Raw genomic sequence first — 23,283 nt, forward strand, 5'->3', positions numbered from 1 at the left:
TGGTCGCTTGCTGAATGGAGGAAGTTATTTGAGCCTATTACACACAGATGCTATGCTGTGGTGATGTTCTTGGACCTCTCAGCATCACAGAATTATTTGGATTTCTCAAAGGAATTGTTTCAGGATGTCAGTGGACTCTGACAGACCCCTGGACCTCATTTTTTTTTCTGTCCTGTTTCTGAGACTTACCGTAATTATGGGAACTAGAAACTTCCTGTCTTCTATCCTAAAGATGGGTGTCATCAGGGCGTTTAAACTCCCTCTTCCTATTTCTCCCACCCTCTTATATGCATTTATTACTTTGTATATGGTTGTAAGACATAGGATTTATGAATTAGAACTTAGTAGGCTAGCTTGAGGAAATGTGGTGGTGCCTATAAGCCAGTGAAAAGTATGCTGTGGAAGTTGGATGGTTCCTCAGCCTGCAATCCATATGCTAGATGCTATAGCTCAGTGTCTGATGTGGAGACATATAACAGCACTGGCAAAGAGACAGATTTGGCAAGAATCTTTTTGGAAGTCAAACAAAGAAAGTGGAGGAAGGTGTGGAAGTACAGAAGGACTTCTGCCAGCAGTTATGTGGCCCAGTAAGAATCAATTAGATTTTTCTTACTCTCAAAGTTTTTTGAGGCTGGTTAGAGAGTGAAACAGGTAAGGCATGCAAGATTTTAGCACTTGCTTATTGTAATAATTCCCAACCCTATGATGCAAACTAGATACTTTAGAATAATGTTAGGGCATAAAGGGGAAGAAAAAAGGTTGTTTTATAGAATTCAGCTGTTCTAATCACTGTCCAATTTAGAGGATAGAATGTGAGGTCTATTAATGTCATCCTTGTCCTTCTTGCACAGTATTCGGGATGTCTTCTGTGTGTGAAATTGGCTCAAGCTCATCCTGCAGACCCTCTATCCAGGCTCAGAATGGTAAACCAAACAAATACCTCATGGGGTTCTGCATTTTAACTAGAAAGTGAAGGAGAACACTCTGCTGTGCCTATAGGACTTACTGTCTGTCTCTCCTGTTGACAGTGTTCCACTTTATATAGATGAATACACATTCACTGGAGCGATGAGCTAAATGAATTTGTGAATAGTATCAGTTGACCTGAAACTACAGTTTAATTGAGTAAACTTTTTTTGGAAAACAGGTCGTTCAACCTCACTAGAAATCTGGCTGTGATAGACCCAGGCAACTGGAGCTTGCTGTGCCTGCTGTTTCCTTTGGAATTTCTCTTGTGATGAATTGCCATAAAATGGCAATTAAAAGAGGAGAGTTGGGGGTATTTTTTTATTTACCCTGGTGGAAGAATTAACTCAAGCTTAGTCCTGAATCTCACAATTTGCCATGTGTTACAGATTGTTGAGTCTCTGCAGAAGCCCATGGGCTTCAGTAAGTCACTCTGCAGGAACACAGCTATCTGCTGTGGCAGGACCTTAGATCTAGGCACTCTTCTTAGAATGCTGCTGTTGTCTCAGAGGGTGAATCATTTCCTTCCCCTGCCCTAGCTTTTCTCTTCATGGATTTGAAGAGGGCTCCCATGGAGGTCAGGAATGGTCTCCTATGTGATGCCAGAAATATAAAACCTGGGGAGAGACTGAAGAAATGAGATTCAAATGCGGTTTTTATTACAGACACTGTAGGAAAACCCTCTCTTTCCTTCTTTGTGTCCCACAATCTCTCTATAAAAAGTGCATAGTATTTGCATACTTGTTGTGTAGGACTATCTACACAGAACATATCAGCTTGCACGTAATGTCATGCCAGTACATCTCTGACTTCCAGGCTGGCTTCGACTCATCCAGTCAGCTCAAGCAGCAGAGAACTACCTGAGGTTGATCTGCACCTAGCCTGAGACACCTTATGAGTATATTTTATTACACAGCTATACATATCGTGTCTTAACATGGCTGAAGTAATTTTTGGCTTTAAAAACATCTCAAGGGAGAAGAGGCCAGTGCAAGCCTATTATTTATTATTATTATTATTGCCCTTGCAATCCTGTCCTTGCTAGATTCTTCCTGAACTTGCAAACTCTCTAACCTGTCAGGTAAAACAAACCACAAATGAAGAAAGGTTAGAATGTAAAAATCCCCAGGTCTGTGTTAAAGTGCTATTTTTTCTGCTATCAAAATTACTACCAAAATTGTACGTTGCAAAGGTGAAGGGAACCATTAGAGAACAGGTGCCCTGAATGAGAAAAGATTTCAGACCCTGGACCTAGAAGCCTCCTTGTTGATTTATTTGAGAAAACTACAGTAGTTAGTACTTGATTCAGAGCAAAAATGGAGTTTCTCCACTCTTCATCTTCAAGTAAAGACGAATGAGCTTTCATAATGGACCTTGCCCTGCCAATAGGAATAAATGACTGTGATTTCTGAACACTTTCAAGGAGACCTGGAGACTCAATATGCAAAATCTCTCATTCTATCATTGAAAGTGCAGCCTTGGATTATTACTGACAGCCAAGATGCAGTTAAAGTAAAGGTCATGCAGACTATTGACAATAATAAATTCTAAGATTTGCTATCTTTTTGCTGAGGCCTGCGTTAGGCCATGCATCAAAAACCTGTATAAAAAAAAACTGGTTTGCCCTCACCCAATAAAAAATGCAATGTACATTTTTCAAGCTTCCTTTTTGAAGGAGCTAGAATAAACCTCTCACATTTCATTTTCTTATCTTATAAATTAACACACTGGGAGAACTGCCCACCAAACAATTAGTTTAATCCTCTGTACCCACCCATAATGTGTAATTGAAGTTGCATAAAATAATCTTGCTAGTAGGTGTAGAAATCAGCGTGACAGTATATTTGAATAAAGGCTGAGTGTAAACACTAGCAAGTTAATTCAGTTTTCACCATGTCAGCCTGAGGTAAAAAAAAAAAAATCTTTAATACTGCAGGTTAAGTAATTGCCTGTTCCTAATTGAGAAACAAATATGTATTGCTTCAAAACTTGGGGCACGTGGTAGTTTTTCTTTGCAACCTCTTCATGATTAAGTGGGTTAAAAAAGTATAGATTTAACAAAACCAGTAGCTAACAAATAGAGCTGCTGAGGGTTTCAGTTATTGATGGTTAAAAATGCAGGGAAGAGCAACTCTGAAATTAAGCAAGAGTTGATAAATGAGTTATATCTTAATTTCACTGCTAAAATTATGAAACTTTGATTTTTTTTTTAATCGATTTTTAACTTTTGACATGGAAGCACTATTTGAGTTTCTTACTTTGAATACAGTGGATGAATTTGGCTCTTACATAGAGCAGATTGAGAACCCTAGATGTTCATTGCAGTTCTATCTCTTATTCAGAGAGCAGATAGTCCGTAGGGAGCTACAGTATAACTTGCCATACTTAGAATTACAACCTAACCCTGACATGGGGGAAATAATCTTTACAATCGGAGAGAGCAGAAAAGTGTAGCTTTCCTCCCTTTGTGCTGGGGCTAACAAAGCCCATGCGTATTAAGTGCCAACTGTCGTGGGCCGTTTTGCTACAGAGCATTTGCCCAGTGGAGACTGGACAAACACCAAGTAATGCAATTTTCAGCAGATGGTAACAACTTGCAGTCACTGGTAACTCAGTCTCAAACTGATAACCTAGCAATGAAAGATGCCATTTTCTATTATCAGTCCCACGGATTGTCCCCCATACTTAGTTTGAGAGCTGCAAGATTTAAGTAACATATGCATATCTGGTTTTAAGATATTGCTCAAGTGTCTGGATTTGCTCGTGGACATGTCACAAAGATTCTTGATGTCTGTATTTAATTGTAGCTGGAGTGGAGAAAGCAGTGGGAAGAGAATGGTATTTTAAAACCTATGGCTCCAATATCACCTATTAGATAAACACGCAATTAAATACTACTTCAAGCACACAGAGCAATAAGAATACATAAGGGGCTTTCTATTGCACATGCTGTTAACTTAAGTCTCTTTACTGTATTATGTTGAGACCCCCCAAATACATCAATTACACTGGCTTTTTTTAGTAAATAACTAAAACCAGAAAAGCACGTAAAATTTCAAAATCTTTTCTCCTGTTGTATTAAAAACATCTAAAGCTTCTATTAGACTATCTATTGTGACTGTAAAATCATTGTACTTGGAACTTGTATTATTTTAATAGTCTGTACAAGAGAAATGTATTTTTAACTGAATTTCTTAAAATTAAGCTTTTATATTATCCAATTACCAGTCAGTTCAATGGGAATCAGTTTGTACTGAGACAGGAGTATAGGCTTTGGCTTGTAGATACAATGCATATGGAAATGCAGGATACTGTCTAGGGTTTAAACTATTCCAGTATTATTTTGGCAGTTATCTGATGAGGTAAGGAGGCTGTATCTAGTGCTGCTGCTGGGGTTTTGGACACCTAAAACAAATGGTGTGTACACAGTGAACATTTCAAACTGGTGTGGAAATACTGAACGAAATCTGTCTGTTCTTGCTGTCAGACCTAATTTCTTCAACTGCATGATGTGTTGACCTAGTATATATTAAAATGAAAGCTAAAACAAAATCAACTTAGTCTTTAAGTCCTTTTAACTTACAGATTTGCAATTGGGTTATATTGTGATATTTCTTAAAAATCACTAATACTTAGTTTAGAAAGTTTGTTTTACAAATTGCTAAAAAGCTAATATGCATTGCAAAGTGATCCAGAATTCAGATCTAAAACTTAAGGCAAGATGACAGCTGGAATAGCAACAGGCTGCAAAAGAAAGGTCCACTTGCCTAGGCAGTATTGGGACAGTCAGGGCATATTGTTCTCCAGCTATTTTAAAGTTCACTTTTTTACAGAATATTGGAATTCAGGGCTCTGTTTCATTGTATTCTGTGCACCCTCAGTTTTCACTGGTGTTACTGAAAGACCTTCAGAAAAAGACCCTACTTTTCTTTCATTTAGCTTTCTTAATCCTTGTTGTCTTTTGTATCATTAAAAAAAACCACTGGAGTGAATGTGGAAGGCAGAGTATACTTTGCCTCTATATAAACAATCTCAAGGGATGTAGAATACTACATACTGCTTTGAATAATCAGATAAAAATGTTTCATAGCTAAAGAGGGACAAAAGGACAGTTTTCTTCAAATAGTAGTTGTTGGTTTGGGTTATGTGATTAGGATTTTAACCTTTCTGATTGCTTTTTGTATCAAGAGAAGAATAATGTGGATAGTTGTTTGTGGCACTCCAGGTACCAAACATTAACTTTCAGAAATCATGCTAAAGAATTCAATTCCACTGAAGATTTTTCTTATAGTCTTATCCTCAGTGAGCTCACCTTATAGGGAAGAGAATGTTAAGCTACATCTAGGTAGGCTATCTTTTAGTAGTATGTGAAGACCTGTAGCTGTGAGAGAAGAAATGGTTTAAACTCAGCCCAGAAAGCTTGCCTATGTATATAGGTGTGAGTGAGTGTAGGAACTAGTGTGAGTATGTGATCATGCGCCATGCTATGAAATATTCATTGCTAAGAATCTGTGGTTTCAAATGCTGATATGAGTTAGGTCGGCATGGCAATAACATTTTTACCATGCCTCGTTGTGTTTGCTTATGCTGCATTTTGTTTAGATTCTCCCTTTTTGTCACTCTCTTACTGATATTGCTGCTTCCAAATGAGTGGTTCCTATGGTAACGGTGATTTCATTCTGGACAGACCTTAGTGAGTTCTGCAAGTGTAGTAGTAAGGCTATTTCTATACATTGAACTGATACCATGTCATTTAGATCCCCAAGTTAATGTATTTCTTTATTTTGATTTTAACCAGCTCTTAAACAGGGTGATTCTAAGCTGCTGACTGGAGGCCCTATGCAAAGCCCATCTTAATCACCATGTAAGATTATAAAAGGAAAAACCTAATTCCCTCTGAAAAGCTCACAGAAATATATTTCTATCACCAGACTCCCCAAGGTAACTGTAATGAGCTCATATCCCCTTTGGAGCTCTCCATTTGCATTACTTCCCTTTAATAAATTATACAACTTGACTTACCATGCTATCATCCAGCTGTTAAAAAATTTGTCTTGTGTGCCCAGAGGTAGGCTGTTAGTGCAAAAAAGTCTTCTAACGCTTCCCCTTATTGCAACAGAAAACCCTGCCAACCTGAAGGATTGATTACTGATCGTGCTGGTCCTTGTCTCCCCTCTGCTGTGGCAGTATTTGGAGGTGGCTCAGGACGGTGAGGTTGCTGCATGGCTGTGCAATGGCTATCTCAAGACATTATTGCAGTTTTCAGGCAATTAGGCTTAGGGAACAATGTGTACTCAAAATGATGTGTGTTGGAACTAAGTCTTGGAACTGTCTTTCGTCTTATTTAATGGGTCTCTTTATTCTGAATGTACCAGGGAGGCCTGTCAGCTGACCTGTGCTTTGAACCTTACCAAACGAGTTCAGAAAGTTCTGATATATTGGAGGCTTTGAGTCTAAACATAATAGTTTTATTTTACTTCTGGGATTTGTGGGGGGGGAATAGAGCTTTGTGTGTGTGTGTTTGGTTTTCCTTCAATTTAAATTTTTACCTTTATGCCAATTACTCAGTGCCCTGAAATGCCTAACATGAGTCATGCAGGAATTGATTGAAATGTGACTGTGTGTACGATATTCTATTTAGGATTCTATGTGAATTCAAAGTGAATCACAATAACATTTCTGTTTAAATTTTTTGTTGAAACTTATTACAGTGAATCCATTTTTAGGCAGGTCATATCCTTTTTTGTATCATTAAGGATAAATTTCTGCTATTTCTTTGCATATCCTTCTATCACAACTATGGTTTTTTTATGAATAAGATACAGGATAGAAACTCATCTGTAGCACTTGCTAGGTCTTTAATAGTATATGGCTCTTCTAAGCATGGATAAAAGTCTTGCTATCTTGTGGGTTTTTTACATACAGTCCAAGCACCTCCCTTTTGGAATATTTTGCCTATTCTTGTTAAGAGGGGCTTTAGATTTGTTTAGGTAGGAATCCAGAAGCATTAATGTTAATTTGCAGTCCATGATCAAACATACTGAGTACAGCATTTCCAATGATGTAGCTTTTTGTGTGTATTTGGGTTTTTCGGAGCAGTTCTGCTGTAGCAAGAAAGCTGCCAATTTCATTCTGCCAATGGTTCCAGTATTTCTGTACCTGCAGTCTGCTGTGTGAATTCTTTATTTTATTTGTGAATGCTCCCCTGGTATCCAGAAGGGCAGCCTTGGCAAGCAAATTGGGATCTTTCTCAGTAGAGTAAGGCATCTAATAATGCATCAACAACTTCCAGTCACCACAGCGCTTAACTCTCCACGTGTAAATCATTCCCACATCGGGTATGCATAAAAAGGTGCAGAATAACAGAGTACAAGTGCAGTGGCTCATGGTACCTTTGGAACAGCTACTTCTTAAGATCTGTGTAAACTTCTCCAATATGCTGTTCAGGAATCCTGTATCATGCTTTTCTCTAGGGTGCACATGAAAAAGCAAACAAATATCCAGTTCAGTAAACTAGAATCTAACAGCCAGTTGTGCCCTACTCCAAGTTGCTGGAATTGCTTTTTGGATTTGTGGTTTGACAGTGAAAAACTGTCTTGTAGTTGGGCTCGATGATGTGTGATGATATTTTTTTTCTTACACTTTGAATATAGTACACTAACAAAAGGATTCAAGTGCTAAACATTGGCCACTTCTGTGGAAGCTGGGTAGTAAAGATAATACATGCACCTGCAGTGTGCTGGTTTTCTGCTGTTGGCTTTTCCTAACAGTCAGACACAGAACCAAGTTGCTAATAGAGATAGTGTCAGTAGTACGGTGTGATGATCTTTTGTCACACAAGATACTTGTAACGAAAGGCTTCCAAGGGCTTCTGGGTCAGATGCCACTGAAGATCACTGAACACAGCCCCTGCGACATTACCAGCTCTTCAGTTCCATTTTCAGTGTGCTGAATGTTGAGCAGCATGTGGCTCCTACCTGACTTCTCCAGGAAGAATACAGCCTGTTACAAGCCAGAGCTAGTCAATAACTGCAAATATGCACTCAAATGAGGCCCGAGTCTCCTGAGACCCTTGCTCTAGAGAATGGCACAGCTAAAGCTAGTTGCTGTGTTTTTGTGTCCATATACAGAAACTGTTTAATATGTTGCCAGCTTCATAGGTTATTGGTCTAAAGAGTTATCTGTAAGATGTGTCACCAAGACGAGCATCTTGCAGAAAATTAATTCCCAGGTTTGTACAGTCGTATATTGCAGTGGAATGGGCTTACTTGTTTTGAAGTTTTACACCCATTTCTGACATTCATCCTGTTCAACAATATTGTGCTCTTGTTTTCTTTGGATGATTAATGAGTTCTGAATTATCCTTTGCTATTTTGGAGTTGTAAGATTCTGCAGGGTATTTCATGTTTCCAGTGTTGTATTCAATACAAATGCAGGAGCTTCTCTGCAAGATGTAGCTGTAACTTCTTTGAGTGAGTTTGTGCCTCTTTGACAGGTAAATGGAACTTGAATGTTAATATTTGAAACAAACTCAGAGCAAAACTAAAATTTACTTCTACAACAATTCTGTAAGATCAGGTACAAAATGAGACTTAGAGTTACAGAATCTAACTCATAACTGAAGGTGTATTTCTACTTAAATTCAGCCATAATATAGTTTTCCAAGAGAAAGCTTGAAAAAGGGAAGAGGATACATAGAGGGCTGAAATCACAGTACACTGAAAAGTTCTGAGAGTTTTTTGCCAACACTGAAAAGTTCTGGTCTGGAAAGCTAGGAACTGTTTCTGTTTTCTACAGAACAGTTTTTCTTTTTTGATCTATGCTACAGAGATTGCGGTATATATTAAGTATTACATTGTGTATTATGTCCTGTAATGTGTATGTATTTATATAAAATATATTTATCAATATATAGTGTCTCTATAGAAAATACTCTGTTACTTAGCATATCAAAGTACTTAGTTACTGTTTTTTCCTTGTGCTCTAAAGAAAACACCGGGGAGACTTGTGACTCCCTAAAAGTAGAATAAATGGAGCCAGTTACGTTCTCAGCATCATCAGATAACTTGTACACATACCTCACTTGAAATGACAGCAAGGCCCAGCTAGAAGCTGGTTATTAATTAATACTTCAGTAACTTAAATGTAGTAGGCCATTGGCGCTTTGTTTGGTGTCTATAGAATATTGCAGAAGAAAGTAATTTTGGTCTGCTTTTGTTCTAATTGGGTACTGAAAATGTATGCCCATATCTAATTTTTAATGCAATACTTCATACACTTCCCCAAGCAGGTGATATGAACAAAGCCAACAATTTGGGATTTACATAAATCAAATGCAAACAACCTTTGTGAAGGGTGTGACCAATGCTATCAAAGAAATAGTATGTGGGTGGGAGATAAACTGCTTTTTAAGCCTCACAGTAGAGATTAGTTGTGGACTTATTTTACAAAGAAGGTAGAGAAGCTGCAAATTAACGGTTGTATATCCTTTCAGCCACTAACATTTAAACTGTGATTGCAGGGTGGTGCTGGCTGACTTCTAAAAACAGTTTTTCTGTGGGATACAGCTGCTGCATCTGTATATTCCTGCAGTCAGTTTGGCCTAATTCTGCCCTTTTCCTGTACAGGGAGGGGGTGTTACATGGGAATCAATTAAACTATTTGTGTGAAGAAGAAATGCAGATTCAGGTACAGGAATACTGCAAATCTCTTAAGAACAGTGTATGCTGATGTTATACTGAGTAACTGTTTAGACATTGCTGGGAAAAGGTTCTTCTGAAAAAGTTTTGCATCTCTTTGTGTGGTTTGGGCTTATTCCTTCAGGTAAGATGTTGATAGGTGAGACTTTCACCTGCTCTGAGGGATGTTGCCAACTGCTAAGCAATGAGCACTTGCTACTGTAGAAATGGCTGGTCTTCAGCCAGCAGTGCATATTTGTGAGGCCAAGAGAAGAATCAGGACTTTCTAGCCTAGCAAAAGGGGGGATCTTGGCTAGAAACTGCAGGTTTTGCCTTGAGGAGTAGGCTCTTTCGGAACTGGTTATGCATGTTATCAAATAGCTGCTGGATGAAAATCGGAAATACTCCTGAAATCAAGGTGCAGTATACCGGACTTCTTTCAGTCTAGTAACTGTGTAGTCAGTGTAACCATTTTGAAGTTAACTATTGCTGGGGGCTACAGGGCAAGCTGACCCTGGAACTGTTAGAAGTGATTTAATGAGGAACTTCTGATCAGGAATGCTTGAACCTTGAAGAAGAAACAGAAAAAGCTGATAAAGAGGAGCAGGAGCCTCCCAGTATCTAAGGAGGACACTAAGACAGTTGAGTAAGGGAATGCCAATATAAGCATGAGCTGCTAATAAAGCTGAAGTGAGAATCACTTGAACTGTGACCAAACTATCCTAATCAACATTAGCTGTTTTTACTAACCACACCTCCAGCAATAAAGCCCCTGACCCAAGCAAAGACCCCTACTCACTGAGCATGCACTGTAAATTTAGAACACATTGTATCTTTAGGAGATGAGGCTTGCAAGAACCAAGAGAAGCCAGAATGAATATGCAGAATTGTAAAAACACTGGTAATGGATACTCGGAATGTATAAAATGTCACTGTATGTTAATCAAGGTGGGCTAGCTTTGTGGAATTACCACCTAGCACCCATCTCTGCGCAGACATGAAATAAATCAATATCTCTACTCTGTGTTATTTGGTGTTTTGCGTACCAGGTAAAAGAACCCTGCTTTTGGGACAACTGGGCTAGGGGGGAGAAATTTGCCCTCCTCTAGGCTCATCCCTCGCACAACCTGAGCACAGCTACATGTTGTATGCTTCCAGGATCAGGACTTGGAGCACTCCTCAGCTCTCCATCCAGACACGTGTCCCAGGTGCTTCCCAGATCTGTACTGAGGAAAGACCTGGGCACAAGGAAGGGAAATCTGGGCAAACAGGCTGGTGGGAGCTGCCGTGTGCTCCAGCCATGTCCTGGCTGGGGGCTTGCTGGGGTTAGAGCTGCAGCCTTATTGTGGGAAACGCTGCTTAGCAGTAGCCAAAGGTATACTCAGGCTTCAGAATTAGCTTTGAGCAGTCACTAAACCACTGGCATTTGGGCTGAGGAACTCCTGAAATGGGCAAAAACGCAGATCAAAAAAAAGGAGATACGTTCTTGGGTGTGTAGTCATTTAAGAAAGCTGCTGAGTCTGTCCTGCTGTCAGATGGAGGCAGTTCAACCAGTCTTGTTCTTTAAGTGATGTATTGTTTTGTGGACTGCTAATGCTTGTGCGTTTTCAAAAAATACTATTCCAGGATGAAAATTTTCACATAAGCATGCATATAAAAAAGAAGAGCCTCATTAAAAGAGAATAGGCTCCAGAAATTAGAGCCAGAACATGCAATCCTTTTTTATCAAAGGACAATTAATTCCCCTTATAGAATTTGGATTCTAACTGATTATAAATGCATTTTACTTTAAGGACTAATTTAGCAACTGGGTCAGTGGCTACAATACCATCCTCATCAGTTATATGATGGATAGAGGCATCTGACACTAGCTTTGCTCTTTGAAAGGTTTCCAACAGATTCCTCTGTCATTTTGTGACTGCATTCGATCCCTAGCTTTCAGAAACAATAAAACATGTAATGACTTTGTAGTTGCTAATGCTGCATATTTATCAAGAACAAAAAGTCTACCCTGAAGCATAATACTTTCATTTATTGTTATTCAGAAGAGTAATAGTATTTCCTCATAATAATTTATTAAACTTAGTTTAAGTGAAGAATGACCTATATGCAGGAAAACTGGGGTGAGTAGAGTGTCTAACTGCTTTTTTGTAATGTGGATAAGAATACTATATTTTTTACTCTGTTTCTTCAAACGTTTTGAAGGCAAGGTATTACGGTATGCAATTTCAGAAAGAATACTAAACTGAATATCTCTTAATAAAGAACAATTTTTACAGGTTTCATTGCTTACAAAAAATAACTTTAATGACTGAGCGATGAGAATCTGACTGTGGTACAGCCAGGTATAAAAGAGACATTTTACTAGCTTTCTACATGCAGTTGTCAGTGTAGGTTAATCCAGGCCTGACACAATCCTCAGATTCACTCTAGGGCCCCTCAGCACAGACTACGCTTGTTACGAGTAGTGTCAGGTAGTATGATGGCTTTGTGTTTGGTGATGTAACGCCACCACTGCATCTAGCAGAAGCTGCCACTTATTTTATTCTAGCTTGTGAACCCGAAGCACACTTTTTTTAAAAAGAAAACACAACCAAACAAAAAACCCCAAAAGGTAAGCATTTTTACCTTTTTTTAAATGGGTTTGTCAGCCATCATTCATAAGTGAAAGCTCACACTCTCTAGGTTCACAGACTTTTTCAGATATAACTGGTTTTGCAACCACTAGTTTAAGTCATCAGTGAGTTAATTGTATCATGCTAAAGTACAGCCTTTAAATGATGTAACAATATAATGTGTTGGAATAATCTAAATATATTTCAAAAAAGCTTCTAAGATGTCTTTTTTTTCTTGCAGGAACTGATTTGGTCTGTGATTCTGTCTTTTGGGGGACTAGTTCTGTGATTTCAACTGTGTAATATTTGTGTGTAGGCAAAATATAGCACAAGGTTATATAACATATTAGAATGTTGCAATTGATTTCTTTTTGCTGCAAAGATTATGCAGTAGTAACATGTCTGAGTTAACATACTTGACTGAACAAATTTTAAAGCATACACTTTTCTGGAAAGTGGATTTTTTGTGCATTTTCAGAATGCATTTTTTTCCATTTGAAAATAATTAATTAAATTCTTGCACTTGAGCCAAGTTACGTAAGTTAAGTTGCTGTTGGCAGTGATGCAATGTATAATTTCAACTATTTAATAATTTTCCATCTACGTTTCTTTCATGCTGCTTTTTATAGTGGAATTTGGACAAGAACAGTGTGAGGATGATTAAATGCTTTTATTGAACTTGAGAGAGATTTTTTCAGTATATAACCAGGTATCTGGGACTCAAATGAGCAAAATCATGGCCATTGGCATTCCCAGTATTGCTGCTTTATCTCCTTCTAATTTTAACTGACTGAAGGAACTTGGCTCTGAAATATCTGTATCTGTCTTTTTAATTTGACTAATTTGTCCTACTTGAGTGCACAGAAGGAGGTTTTTACATTACCTGAGATTTCTAGAATGCAACTGGTTGCCCAAAACTCCCTGTAGGACCAATGGGAAAAAAAATCAGGGCCATACCATGGCATGAGTCATCTTCCCAATTTGAGATATTTGTTCTGTGGTTAAATGAACCATGACAAAGTCTTTTTTTCTCTCTTCTTTTGATGATAAAGGCAACATAGTGTGATAAACTAATGTGTATATCTACAGTCTAGAGCCTGAAGCTAGGTATGGACCTCACCTTCAATACTGTCCAAGCTCCTGTCAAGTTGGTGTAAGGCTTGTCATTGACTTTCAGGATCTGTGCAGTGTGTTTCTAATGAATCTTCTGGATGAATCTTAGATAATTAGAGTATAGGATATAAAAGGTTAATGATGATAGAAAATATTTTCTCCCAAAGCAAAATATTATTGCAGCTTAGGAGGATTAGTAATAACAATATATGTCAAATAATAACATGGAGCTTTGATTTCTTTTTATGTATCTGAACTTGCACATCAGCTATGGAAAACAGCATTTTATGAAAATCTGTTGTGTGTTCTATAAGATACAAAGCAAGCACATCACATTTGATGAGCTGGGCAAATGGATTTTCTTGGGTATCTTGTTAAGGGAAGAATTATGCTTTATTTCTTTATTCTAGAAGCTATTTTACATGTGAATTTATGAATGGCCTTGGCACTTTTCTATTGTTTCTTACCCCAATAAACAAAAAATGATGCTATAGAGGCAGATTAATTTTAATTGCTCTGATAAAAAATGGGGCAAAGGATATGGAGGAATAAAACTGGGTTGGTGAAGACCTCATGGCCAAAGCCCTTGGCTTCCACAGGGGTACAGCCAGGAGAAAGGCATCAAATGTGAAAAGGGTGCCCCAGAATACAGTTCTGTTCAGGTCAATATGGGTTTTTATAACTTCTGAGGTCTTCAAATTAAACTTTGTGCTTTGTCATTTACAGCAGGGTGTTACATAGTAGAATTTAAAAGGAGAAGGATTTATATATTTGTTATTTGAAGCTACCCATGAAAAGATATGCCTCTGTTTCAGTCTCTTGAGAGCTTCCTTTAAAAAGTTCAGGACTTGTCTAAAATTCTAGCATGAGACTTTTATGAACTGTGTGTGTGCATGTGTATGTACATACATTACATAAAATATACCTGGTAAACTATGGAACAATGTTACAATCTAAATTAACCTTTATGTACCTTGCCTAGTGCCCTGAGGTCCCCAGTCCCACTCATTATTGCTATTTGACATTTTAAAAATAGCCTGAGAACTGACTAGTTAAATGACAATTAGATGACTGATATAAAATCAAATCTTGTGATTCATTGTGAAACCTTAATTTCTATTGTGTGAAAAAAATAAAATCTTGTGATTCATTATGAAAATTTAATTTCTAGGATTTTTTAAAAAGAAAACAACAAACAGGTTTCTGTAAGATAAAATTGTCATTTATCTGACAAAACCAGAGATCTCTGATTTTAAAAGTATATCAAGAAAAGTATTCTGGTTAATTCAAGAAACTCTGAAAATTATTTCTAATGACTGGAATTTCGTCACAAGTCAAGCTGCACTTATTTTATTAAATGTAGTTTAATGGCTTGTGGTTTAAGAACACCTACCAGTGTGCATGTGTATACAGAAATACACACGCATGTATGCACATAAATTCCCTGCAAGGCTCTAAAATAATGCTTCTGTGTAAAATATCACACATGCTTCACCACTTGTAAATGCCTACAAGTACAATGGTTATATTGGAGCATGAGATCATATACGCTTCCTCCATAGATAACATAAATAACATGCATGCACATAATTATACATGCATTGTTAAAAGCACATTCCTGAGGTTGCAAAGTCAACAGTCCCAGATTTATGAGGTGTTAAAATGGAGGCTGTCTGTGCAGCTTTAATGTATTGCACATGTATGTAGTATGATATGCTTTAATTATGGGAATACAAGCCACTGCTATTTTTTGCCTCAGCAATCCCTTCCCCTTCTGAGAAAGGACTGTTTATTCTTTTCTTGAAAAAATATAAGTTATTCTTTGTCATATTGTCTTCAAGAGAGTTTGGCCTGTACTTTGAAATCTACTTACCTATCATATTATTCTTAAGGCAATTTTAAATTTACTTACAGGCTTTTTTGCCAACTTCCATATAGTTTTAGTTCTTCACATGCAGTAATTAATTTGGTGTCCCAATTTAGTAAGCATGATGGTTTTTTTTCCTTAATGCTTCTGCACTTCAGACAATAGATTATCAATCAGGAAATGAAATAGAAACAGAGCTGAGAACACACAGTTAATGAATATCTATGGGAAATTAATCTCAAACAGGTCTTCAGGGCATGGCTAAAATATTGGTAGTATCAGACTCCTGTTTCCATGCTTTTAGTCCACTAAAATTTTTCTTCTGTTAGTGAATTCTGATGGTTTTTGGTAAGGACATGGTGCAGTCCTGGTGTGATAACCATCTCCTTGAGAAATGGGAAGTGACCAGGAAAAAGAAATGAAGGATCCTAGAGTTCAGTTCTCAATTTCAGAAAACAACTCTCATCTACTTTTGCTGTCACCTGACAGTGTTATGGAAGAACATGGGTCATATCGTCTTTGCTGTCTGTCGGACGCTTATTCCTGCAGGTGTGAGGATAAAGTAGGATCTTTTGGGTTGCCTTACTAACCATGTTGAAACAGCATAGTCTATCATAATGCAGTATGATGCTAGAATTTGAATGATGTAGCTACAAATGGCTGAAGGAATAATCTATGTATTTGTTTATGGAGCAATTGGCTATTATCCTGTGGCTTGTGCTGCTGCTATGAAATACAGAAATTATCTCTAACTGCTACTAGAACCACAAAAAAAGGAAAAGCAAGGCTGAAGTCTCCATTTGCCTGTACTTTCTATATTTTATATCATGTGCCAACTGTTATCTGCATAGTAATTACATATTTTTTTACATTGCCTATAATGAATTCTGCTTTGACATCTTTGAAGATGTCACCTCTCGTTAAGTTCATAAAAATTCAGAATATGAAATCTGTTGGCAGATGGGTTGAATGTATGAAGTGAAACCTGTATCTAGGTTCATAGCTAGGTAGGACCAGAGCATTTTTATGCCCTTGTACACACATCTGTATCTATATATTCACATTTATATATGTGTGTGTACGCATGCAGTCTCATTCGTAATCAAGATGGGGAAAATGTCAAGGATTCAACTGGGCTTTTGTTAACTCTGCTGACATCTGCCTATTGGATCTGGTCAAACCAGCATATTTTTGAGGTGGACATGGACTCGGGTGCCAGTTGAGTTTTCAGCTGGAAGCCACCAAACAGTCAAGCTGTGGCCCCAGCTTATGGCGCTTAATATTAAACATCATATAGATTTGTATTGTTGGTGTGGAAAGCAAAGTGTTTCCCTAGCTAGGGCAAGAGAAGGAGCTTTAGTCTGGGCATGGCTGAAATATCATAGGTAATCTAAGAAATTTTGTTGCCATGGGCCCTTACTTCTCAGCCATATTAATGGAGGAAGAATTTTATACTTAGTATAACTAAAATACTTTCACTTGCAGTTACTTTGTTTTTCTTCCACTCTTCTACGTTTAATGTTCTGTATACTTTTTGTAATGTATTTTACAATTGGTTGACAAAAATGCATCTCCACTAAGGATATAATTGTACCGTGATTTCAAGGATAGTGCTGTTATGTGATCTCTTCTAAAAATCATAGTTCTATTCAGCTAGCTGAGGAACAGGTAATATATTGCTTCCAGACATAATGCACATACCACACCATACAGTCTTACCCGGGTCTTCACTGCAACTAGTTCAAATGCATTTCTGAGTTACTTGTTCAATAATACTGAACATGCTTTGTATTGAAACATAGCTGACTTTTGTAAGTCAGTATTAAACGATCTACCAACAGACGGGAGTTTGAAGGCATGTAAAGAAATTTGTCTTTTCTCCTCTATGATCACAAAGGAGGGGCTGTTAGCTAGTGTCAGGGAGGTTCTGGAAAAAAACTAACTCCAGAAAGAACTGTTTGCAGGTGTAACAATGAACCTAAATTGAATCTTTAACAGTGGGCATACTCTTACTGCAGAGAAGACAGAAGGAAATGGAAGGCTTGTAATTCTTCAGAGCTCTAAAGCCTTTTTCATGTAATTTTTCAGGTGTACCTCAGTTATAGCAAGCAATCTACAAAAGTTGGTCCCACTCAAATAACTTCTGTTTGTAGTTTTGGCAAGTAGGGAAGAAAATAAACCAACATAAACCCTGTGCAAATTATCCTTTTGGATGGGAGAACATTTCTTTAAATTGTGATTCTGAAATTCTTTTTGCATCATGCTGAATAAGGAGCTCAAATGGAGTGCACAGTAGCTAAGGGAATGAACACTGTCCCCTGAAGACTAAAGCAGCAAACAAGAGTGGGAAGAAGCACTAGTGAGACTGAAGTTACTGTGTTAAAATATATCAGGGACTACAGTTCATTAAAGTTGTTGAGAATTGGAGGGGATTTGGGAAACAAGACTGTAAAAAATATTTGAAGGGCTGAAAATGGCCTTCTCAGATCTTTTTTTATGGGACCGTGTATACTATTTGGTGAGTGTCTTTCCTCTAAAGACACCTTAAGATAAAATGAGAGAAATTTGAAGCCTGAAAAACTGTTTTTGTTAATCAAGCAGTACATTTCTGATAGATAAAATTTTCCTTGGAACATCTTATAGAATGTGATGCATTCTGGGTTGTTCTTGTACTTAGATGAAGCTGGGAAGCCACTTACTAGGGTCTCCTTAGTTTGTAAAGGCTCTCCAGGGTTGGCACGGTTGAAATTCTGGTGTCTGTGTTATATGGTGAGGTGGAACAGTTCAGTATGGATCTAGGGAATGTGAGCAGGAGGTGAAGATAAAAGGCTGTATTGAGAGGAGCTGCTGTACCCCTTAAATACCCAGTTACAGAATTGGAAAATAAAATGGGCTTCTGGTGCACTAACTTGTGCATTCCAGTAGTAATCAGTGTGTAGCAAACCCATATGCAACTTCTTAATAGAAAAGCTTATGGCCAGATGTATCTACTGCTGGCTGTCTCCAGTGAAATAGAATATAAATCTCAATGCTGCTATTCACACTTTGATTGTAAATGTGTCTTCCTGAACATGGATGTTGGTAGCATCATCAGTCTGTGTGTGGGAAAGCTAACAAGCCCCTCCACTGACTTTATTTGTGTATGTGTTTCCATAATACCAACACTTAGAAAAGGCATTTCTTTGGAGCAGGTGTTGAACTTAGTTCTGCTTTGTTTGGAATATGTGTATTTGTTTTTGGTTCTTGATTATGGTATATAAAAAATACACTACTAACAAGCCATTTACTATGCAATCCACCTACTACCACTTTATCAATTACTGTACTTGCATTATTGCAGTTATTAATTATAAATGAAGTCTTCTAAACTTTTATTATGCGTTATAAGGATGCAGTATACCTTTCTTTTCAGTTTGCAATACTCCTTGCTTCATCTGTTTCTGCTTGCCCTAGACATAACAAACTATTATTGATGAGCAATTACAGTACAGGTTTACTGGTTACTTGCAAAAGTATCTTTCAGATGAGTAATTATCTATAAACAATGTATTTATCAGGGGGAGCATCAATGGCAGCTCAGACAAGACAAATATAGTCAGTCCCTTAACTTCTCTTTTCTTGGTGAAAACTTGTACTTTTAAAAATAGCAGTTTTCTCACTGAGAAGGAGAGAAGTTTAATAATTTAGGGATTGTCTAGCTTTTGTTTCTTTGGATCAGTGGAGGTATATGAATGTAAAACTGGTAAATAAATCTCAAAATCCCAAACTAGGGAAGAATCATTCTTGGCAGAGGTGGTCAAATAGCCTTGATGGGGGTTGGAGGCAGGGGGGCAATCAGGGTGTTGACTCATCTTTAATAATGACACAGAATCTACATCATGTCATTATAGTATATGACTATACACTGATCATAACCGCTGTTCTCACCAGAGGACAAACAGGCTTTTCTTAGATTCTTTCTTAAATATAGGTGAAGGTGGAGATCTGTTGCCTTTAGAGAGATGTTTGTTGTTGTTTTGCACAACCAATTTCCTGTTGCTTGTTACATGAATCAACTGCAGAGCTTTTAACAAAGGAAAGCCTGTTTGAGAAGTGCTGTGGAGATAACTGAAGCAAAAGCTGAGAGAAGGAGGCATAAGTGTATCTGAGGGCAAAGGGGTGGGAAGGTGAGTTGTAAGTTCATTACTTTGCTTTCTTTGTGTAAGGTGGCTGGGTGATGAATAGTAGCAGTAAGCCATAGGAAGCAAAGCAAAAAGGGGGAAAAAGTGAGTTTGATTAGAGCAACAACAGGAGGAAAGCAAGCTAGCTCTATGAAATAGCTTCAGTCATTCCATGTCCAAATAACATTTTGACTGTTTTGCTGTTCTTAGTCAGAAATCTATTGCACTGAAGTATTTCTTTAAATATGCCTTACATACATATGTAACAACGTGCAAATGTCTTAAAAATCCAACCTACTTGTGAGGAGTGATACTGCATACAAACACAAATAATTGCACATACATTCTTCGGTAAGACACTTTAATTAGTTACTCACGAAGACTCCTTTTCTCTACAAATTTGTGGTGTTCTCTTTATATATGACTACAGTATCAGTCCTGATGACTTTGAAACGGGGGGGGCGGGGGGGGGGGATGGGATGGGACACATGATGAGAACAGATGTCTTCAGATCAAGACTTTTTCTGTACCATTAAAGTGTAATAAAGTCCTACTACCAGTAAGTTGTCCTTTTCAGCTGTACTTATAGATATTTTACTGGAGTGTTACTGGTTTTCACAATGCTCTTCTTGCTGCCTTTTAGAGTAGCCATTCTCATTTGCCTTCCTTATCCCAGACTGAGAAAAAGAATTTAGAAAACTATGTCACCACTGCTAAGGTTCATTTAGCAAACTTTGGATCCCTATTATAATTTGCCTGCTGGCTGTCTGCCTGACATGCAGCACTGTATCATCCAGTTTCTCAGGGAAGAAGTATAATTGGCATAGTATTGAAAACAGCAACAGAAAACAGCTTAAGATCTGCATTAAGGCTTCAAGTTTTGCTAACAATAGTTCAACATTTTCTTATAGGTTTTTCAAAGACATCTCTAGCAGATATGAGCACTTGTGTATTCTAAACAAAATCAGTAGGAGAGCCATGAGATCTTTACCTTGTCTCATGTAATGTGTGTTTATGTGGTTTTAGTATTGCCTCTACAGTTTAACAATCTTCTTGATGTTGCCTGGTTGAACAATGAGCTACAGATGTAGATGACAATTCTTCCTGCCTTCATAACCAGGCAAATGCTGGAGAATATACGTAAGCGGTTATCCACTATGGCAGCTGACGGATGGCTTCTAATGCAGCCAAATATAATTACATTTAATATATGGTTTATGCAGCCACTGAAATGAAAGTAAATTTCTAGAGCAACTGCTTGAAGCTGCAAGTCAATATCAACATATTCTTCACTCTTTCTAGTTTACTCAAAGTGTTTGTAAAAAAAAAAAAAAAAGCTGACTGCTGAGCAAAAATTTTTAACCTGTGTGCCTGTGACAAGGAAGCCAAGCAACTGAAAACATTACCAGCAAGGGAACCTTCAAATTGTCTGATAATTTGCTGTGTTAAGTGCAGATAAGGAGCCTAGTTTTGATTAGGTACTTTTGATGTTGGCAGTGTTTCTGATCCTAGTAATACAGCTTTTTAATAATTTGAAAGCTGAGACACAGTATCATTTTAACGTTGTGGCTGATAAACTATACTTGGGTGTCTTGTGGATACTGGACCTCTCTTTTATACATCTGATATGTTACAGATTCAGAAGAAAAGACTTTCTCATCAGCTGAACTGCTGAAAATCTTGAAATATCCATATTAATTCTACCTTTTACTGCCATTGTTTCTTTTCCCAATATTTAAGTAAATATTAATCCCCACTTCAATTTCCATCTCCCCTCTTAAAGCAACTGTTGATAGGGCAAACAATGAAGTAAGTTCTCCTTGTTTGAAAGGCACACTTAGTGGGACATCTTGGCCAATCTTCATTACAAAACATTTAATTATTTGCAAACTAGTCTCAATAGATGGGTGTCAAGTTAAGCCTAAAACACAGCCTTTCAATGACCCTTTGCTACCCTGCTTATTAGTTCTTATAGACCTATTGTTTTTTCCCAAATGTTTAACTTAAAATATCCTTCCTGCAGCTAAGCCCGCTACATCCTCTTCTGTTGTCTTTAGCTAATGAGAATAATTGATCCTTTTCTTCTTTATATTGTCCCTTTGTGTATCTGTAGACAGTTACATCTACACTCAGTCTTTTTTTTGCTAAAAACGAACATGCCTTGTTCTCTTAATCTTTCTTCATATATCCTAGGGGCTTCCCCCCCCCCCCCCCCCCCCCCCCCCCCCCCCCCCCAATCCTTGAGCTTTTTTGCTTCTCTCTCCTAAACTTTTTTGGATTTATTTATTTTGAAATGTGTCAAAGAATGTGGTGCTTTAACTGACATCAAACTATTGTAGGAAAAAACCCTAGGTTACTTACTACCAATATAAGCAATGGAATTCCTTTCCTGTTTTTCTGCTCTGACCAGTATGATCTTCAGGTTTTATTTTTTAATCAGCAGAAAGTAAGTCTTTGTTCTAATAACACTTTGTGTAGTTTGGTATGCCGGTCAGACTCAAGATTCACTTACTACATCTTTGTTCTCCTTCCTGCCTTCATTTTGGATGGAAAATGGGTCAGCTGTCTAAGCGTGCCATCAGCACTTTTGGGACAGTCTGTGCATTGAAGTTGGCTTCAATCCAGGAAAAAAAAAAAATCACTTGTAGTCCATGTTCATGCATATATATATATGTATGTGTTTCATCAGAAGAGGAATGAAAACAGTACCCGTGCATGAGGTGCCAAAAACATGCAGATGATCTTTACCCCTCACTTGTGTCATGTTAAGATACTTCAGAATTATATCATACAGATTTTGAAGCTTCCACTGAGGTTAAAAGGATTATTAATGTCAAAATTGTGGAATGAAGGCTGGATGGGGACAGTGTCATGTGGAACTCGCTGATTCCATAGCAGTGAATTAATGAGCATGTGCACTCTTTATGCTACATAGTATGAGTCTAAATAGTAAATAAGATCCCTAAACTGGTCTGGTAATGTCTGTTATCTTGCAGTATAGCAGAGACTAATAAATTCTGCTTATTTAAGACTTTAGTATAACCTTCTAAGGTGTGTTCTTTTTCCTTCTGACAATGCTGTATGAAATTGTATCAACTGAAATACAGGACTTGAGCTACACAGCGGTTCTGCAATCAATGTCTCTCCCTGCTAACACCTGTGAACTGCAGAAAAACACTAACGTAATTTTACATGTGAAATTTTACTTAACTCCATAAAATTTTGAACAAACAGCAGTTTGAATGTAATATGGAAATTAAGAGACTGGTTTACATCTACTAATGCAGAAATGCTGGAATGGGGTAGGAAGAATATACTAAAACTTCTAGAAATGCATCTAAAACTTTGCAGTTTTAGTGTTTTCCATGGATACAATGAGATTTTAAAGTTCTCTTACCTTTTTCCTTTATTGTTTTCTATTAGGGGAAGTTAGATATGAGAATCCATACTTTAATAATTTTTTTTTAATCTAAGGGTGCACAGAGATTACCTGCAGTTTTGTAGCACTCCTTTTTCAGCTCACACATGGAAGTTTTTATTGCATGTTAACCCAGGTAATGGAAATGGTAATCCTTGCTGTGACACTGAGCTGGAAAGTAACCAGAGCGTTTACCCAGAACCAAGATTTTTGAAGTGTTTCTTACTGTAGGTAGTAATTAAGGTATTTACAAGTGTACCTTTTTGGTCTGACAGATAAGAACTTTTTTTCCCCCAGAAAAAAAGAAAAAATTGAGTGAAATGTTTCATTTAATTTTTAAAATTTGTTTAATCTGCAAATGAAAAAGTATCTTTTGCAAATAAAAATCAGACCTTTGTTTTCAAATGTTGTAACAAAACCTTCAATATTTAAAATGTGATGTCATTATTTTCAGTACCCACTAAGT

This window comes from Platalea leucorodia, assembly GCF_965183815.1.
Source record: "Platalea leucorodia genome assembly, chromosome: 6".
NCBI classification, from domain to species: Eukaryota; Metazoa; Chordata; class Aves; order Pelecaniformes; family Threskiornithidae; genus Platalea; species Platalea leucorodia.